General features: G+C 39.9%; 1 pseudogene; it reads right to left on the minus strand.

Annotated features, from left to right (window-relative positions):
- Positions 1 to 4,256: 4,256 nt before the first annotated feature.
- LOC142455511 (polyadenylate-binding protein-interacting protein 1 pseudogene) lies at positions 4,257 to 5,572 on the minus strand (annotated as a pseudogene).
- Positions 5,573 to 5,813: the final 241 nt, after the last annotated feature.

A 5,813-nucleotide genomic window follows, 5' to 3' on the forward strand; every position in this document is an offset into this window, starting at 1 on the left:
CTGCACAATGGGTTCAAATATAACAATTATGAGAAGGGTGTAGGACTGGGCAATGTTTTTGTTTTCCTTGATTTTTCTTTCTTTTACATGGTGCCTCTATAACTCGGAGTCGGCATGACAGGACGACACAATGGTGTATGGTTCGATGGCTGCACAGATCACCAGCTCATTCTTCAGAGGGGGCTGTTGGAGCCCCAGTGGCCTTGTATATGAAATGAGCTGCTCAGCAGGGGCGTGAGCGCAGGCCTGCTCCTCCCGTAAAGAGGGACAGCCGTGGAAACTCACTGGGAGTGTGGTACCTTGTCCGATACAGTTGCTAGGGATCAGAATTGACCCCATGGCTGTGAGTTTGGTTTGATCAGTGGATTCAAACCACAAACTTTTTATTAGGAGCCAAATGTATGAACTGTCTGCACTACCCAGTGTAATAAAATGATAAAAATTACCTGAAGCTGGGTGCTCCAGGTGTGCACAAAGAAAATTCGAGGGACTCGGGAAATCTGATAAAGGTACTATCGCAGTGGGGATGAGGCATTGGGGGGGGGCATCAGAAGATGGCAGGACACCTTTTAGTAAGAGAGAAGAATGAAGGACTTAAAAGCTATGTTAAAGATGAAAAATTGAGTAGGCTTGAATGTGCAGATGAGCTTAAAGTTTAGTAAACTGAGATTAGAGTTAGGTTTTCACGATTCTGGACTGGACTTAAAGTAAGATCATCATGGTGGTGTTAGCTCCTGTGCTCCACTTCTGCTTAACCATCAAGTTTTGGAGACACCCAAGGTGTTCCACTGTTTCTTCTCAGAACACACATCCACCCTAGGTAACATCCAGTGCCAGGGATTTGCACATTATTTATTTGCTTGTTTCTTTCTCTTAGAACTATTTCCCCAGCTCTTTCATCACCCTGCAATGTCTTATTTCTACAATCCACTGAAGACCTCAGGTCCCCTCATGCAGGGTAATTCCCAAATCACTGTATTTGCCCCGATGGGTCTGTGTGTTCTCCCTCCATCGTTTCTTCTTCAGTAAATTGCACAATCATCCCCAAGAGACTGAAGCAAGAGCCTAACAACAATCTTCCACCCTCCCATCTACCGCCTCTCATTCTCAATAAACTAGTAAGCCGGTTCTGCTCTCTGGATTGTCATTGTTCTGAATCCGAAAACTCTTTTATCTGATTCCCTGCATTTCTCAGTTGAACTATAGCAACAGAATCCTTCTTGATCCTCTGATTCCACTTTCACCAATAACAAGTGATCTTTTTAAACCCAAGTCAGAAGAGTTTCCGCTCTGGCGCCTTTACTAAATCCCATTGCATTTGCAAAGCAAGTCAAACTCCTCACCATGTCTATTAGTGCTCTTTATCGAGTCTCCTTGAGTCTTCTGTAAGCTGCTTCCCTTTTCCTGTTTGTCACAAGTCCTGTTGCCCTCCTTCCTGTGACTAAATGCTTCAAGACTCTCCTGCCTTGGGGCCTTCAGACTGTCTAACCGCTCTTCCAGGGAGTCCCTGCCACCGTCGGTCTTCCTTGCTATCCAGGTCTCGGTGTGAACGTCACTTCATCAAAGAAACAAGCAAGACTAAAGCTGTCCGCAATTTCTATTTCTCACATCACAGGGTATTACTTCTATGTACAGTTCTTATTAATACCTGGACTTTTATGTATTTTTAACCTATTTTTCTATTTTATGCGCTTGATCTTAACCTGTGTCTGTCTTAATCAAAAATAACACCAGGTCCTAAACCGTATCTTCCATACATATGGGTTCTTAATATCTACTTGTTAAATAAATTAATAAGTGAAAAGAATCATGAAGGTTGATTCAAATTCATGATTATATACCAACTGCATGCACTACATTGAGTCAAAGGACATTAGAGTACACTCACTTTCTTCCATAATAGCTCTTGCTAACAGTGCCGTCTGTACACAGGATAGCTCTCCGATAGTCTGGTATCAATCTCTGAAAAACCCTTTACATTGATTTTTTTGAACTTGTGGCAATGGTTACCACGTTCTCTACTAAGCATAATGGTTTCCATCTGGCACGCACTCAAGAAACTCCGTAATCATGAGACTGACTACTCACTGTTGATGAGTACACATATTTATTTGTTGCAATTTATCTCTGACTTTTCTACTACTTTTGGAGAGACAAAAATATGAACTTATTAAACCAAACATACATGAAACGGAAATGCACGTGCACTTTTATTACTCATCCTCTATTTCTTTATGAAATGCTCCAAGTCACCAGGCTAAAGACGCCTGGACACATCCATATCGGAGTTACAACTAGTCATGTGGCCATTCCAAATTCTATGCATTTGAAAGAGGACAAAGAAGGGGGGACCTCAGTTTTAAAGAGAAGGGAATTTCACAGGAAGGGTTAAACTTTGTCTTTCTACACTGCATTGTTTGTCCTTTTTCGGAAACAACATCTGTTGCCTTCTGGAACTTCCACAGAGCAGAAGGGTCGTAAATAAAGAGGCTGGATTGGAACTCTGAGTGTTTAAATCAGTCAAAGGAACAAATTGCATGAAATTTTATTTCAGATAATATATTTTAGAAAGCTATTTCTTAAATTAATTTTTTTTCCTCTGAGGGTCTCCATTGACAAAGATATTCATTATTTCAGTTAGCAAAACTCTCCCCCTGATCTTACATATCATATTCTTGGGGATATTTGGAATCAGTTCTGAATATCCACAGGGTTAAAGTTCTCAGAATGATCTATGATTGAAATGCATGATCATGATAACCTTGTCCATGTGCCTCATAACAGGGAAATTGTCATATACCATCAGAAATATGTCCCCCATTCTACTGTCAGCCATCCACCATGGAGCCTTTTTTTCCACTTGCACCCTGGGCACTATTGTGAGGCGGGTTCGGCACATCGACATCTGCACGGGTAACTTTCAACAGATGGCGTGCAGAGCAGATCTTTCGGGATGCTGTAGTTTCGAGGTTGCCAAAATCATGAACTCCTTCTGGAAGTGAGAAAACTGGGAGTGGCAATGATTGTGACACACGACAGCATTTGTTTTACTGGATGGGTTCTTGTCAGTGCTCATATAAGAGACTCCTAATGCCCGGAATGGGTTCTGAGCTAAAATGAAAGTCTAGCATTTATCATCAGTGTCTCTACGGTCCTGAAAGTTTGCCAAACATTTTCACTAATATCAGGAGGGAATGTTCAGTTGAATTTATTGTCCTTTGTCTTCCTACTCTGCTCTCTTCGCCAGTAGGATAAATCAGAGAAATATACAGGCCTCATCTTATTTAATAAGTTTTATTCACATATATTTAAGGAAATAACGCAAAATGTTTCCCCCTGCATCGTGAAAAGGTGTTCTACAGTCAATGAACTTTTTAGTTTGATCAGAGATCATTGGGTTGGGCATTCAAGAGTTCTTGAAGTGGACATTTTAAAACCTGACATTTCCACAATGATCTAAATCTATATGGGGGGATTTTAGTTGATGATATTTCTTACTGAAACATAAGCTATGGTCAGCTATAAACTGACTGAAATGCAAGAATTACTTCAGAAATACCTTGTGAAAAGAAACTACTGTATGTTTCTAATAAAAGCACATACATATATTTGCAAATGATTTAAAAACAGAGTCCAGAAAATAATCTCCTTTGAAATTTAGGATATATATATATTTAGGATACACACACACACACACACACATATATATACACACATACACACATAAATTTATAAACAACTTAAGCTTAGAAGAACAATTACTGGGTTGTAAATCAAATAATATAAAACTAGTGCTTTCTCTGACACAGCTAACTAAAATCCTAGAAAATACTTCATCTCTTTGGTAAAATATGAGCATTATTTCGTTAAAACAGTATTTACTTAGCACATACCATGAGGCAGTCATGCAGAGATAATAAAAGTATTGTTTATAACATCCTTTAAATGCCTGTAATATATGCTTCTAAATAGTGGCATACTCTGGGGAAGCTACATTAATATTGAATACTTTTTCTAATTTCAAAATCGATTTTATTGCAGCCAAAACAGTGGACTTAACTGCACAAAATAAGCACATATATTACACATGTACATATATATTAAGTTATAAGGAATCGTTTATTTTGTAGGTAGTGTTAAAGAAAATTAAGTAACATAATGTCATATATGTACGATGCATTTTCTTGCTTTCTTGTGTTCTGCTAAAATCACCATACCTAAACTGCTACATAGAACTGATACGCTGAAATTTAGCTTCACAGCTTTTGCTTCTACTCTGATTCTGGAAAAAACTTTTCACAAACTTCCTCTATTTCTGGGTCCACCTCATCACCAATATCACCCAAGGATGGATCACTAGCCCCTGATGAATCTGTTCCATTTCCTTCATAATCTGGGAAAAGTCTTCTCTGTCAAGTCATTCTTGATATTTCCCTCGGAAGTCTGGATTAGCTGCAGAGAAAGGAACACCCTTAGATGTATAATATGGTGGTTCCTCCATTAGCTAGGATCATTTTCAGGCGTGGCCTTTCTATATGTGGAAGTTGCGTGGACTCTACCTGAATTATTGGTTCTGAGTTCCAGAAGTTTCAAGAGCATCTGACATCTTTGCTGCAATTAGCATATCGGTCACAGTGGTTCTCATCCTGTGGGTCACGACCCCTTTGGGGGTTGAAGGACCCTTTCACAGGGATCATCACCTGATTCATAGCAGTCGCAAAATGACATTTATGAAGTAGGGACAAAAATAATTTTATGGTTGGGGGTCACAGTATTAAAGGTCACAGTATTAAAGGGTCGTGGCATTAGGAAGGTTGAGATCCACTGATCTAGGAGAACAGTGATTTCTTCCATATTAGTCTTTCTTTTCTCCTTCTAGGCATCTTCTAAAACGGCTCCTGTCAATTTGAGTAATTTCACTGCACAGCAAGTTAACGTTTTCATCCACAGGTTTGGAAAACAGGGCATTCAACAACTCTTGCAGACTATCTGCTCCTGTGGCCTGTCCGTTTGTTCCCTTGATCTCCAGATTAAGATATAGTTTTCCAAGAAAGAGGAGAAATGCATGACATCATTTTTGAGTCACTTCATTCCCTTTTGCAGCTTGATCTATAACTTCATATTTGGTCTGACATCTTTAAAGTGACAACTGGCAGAAGTTGCTGCGCTGTGGGCTAATTGTCTGATGATGAGACAGCACACATGGGGCTCTCTATAAGAGAAGTTTGGGATAGATGGGGCCTGTTGATAGATATGTTCCACAAGGTCTTGCAAAGTGTTATTGGTGGTAACTCAGCCATTCAGGTCCCTGCAAACTGTTGCATTTAAGTTACAAAACAGCCAGGCTGCTCCATAGGATGATTCAAAAAGTCCTGAACATATTCTGACAGAATAGGATAAACTTCACAGCCATTCTCATAGGATTCTGTAAAGAAGGAAGAATAACCGGAAGGGGAAAATTCAGGAGCATTGACAGCTCGGATATCAATGCAGGTGCTACAGCCACCTGGGATTTGCCCATTGCCTCTTTGGAGTTCTGCTGCTGCAGGGTGTGACACTGTGAACTAGGTGGAGCTCTTGGGGGAGCCTGCTTGTTCCCAGCTAGGCCAGATCTACTACATCATTCTCTACAGACAAATCAGTATTTACATTTGAAAAATGGCCTGGATTTCTGCGCTCTCACTGGGTAATGGGCTTATTTAAGGACAAAATCTCAATGTGATTTTAAAATTTTGTTCACTGTTATGAATTATTTATAAGTCTACCTGTAAGGATCTACTCAGTGGTTGTGGGTTATGTTTGGTACACTTTTA

Source organism: Tenrec ecaudatus, chromosome 8 (genome assembly GCF_050624435.1).
Source record: "Tenrec ecaudatus isolate mTenEca1 chromosome 8, mTenEca1.hap1, whole genome shotgun sequence".
Classification (NCBI taxonomy): domain Eukaryota; kingdom Metazoa; phylum Chordata; class Mammalia; order Afrosoricida; family Tenrecidae; genus Tenrec; species Tenrec ecaudatus.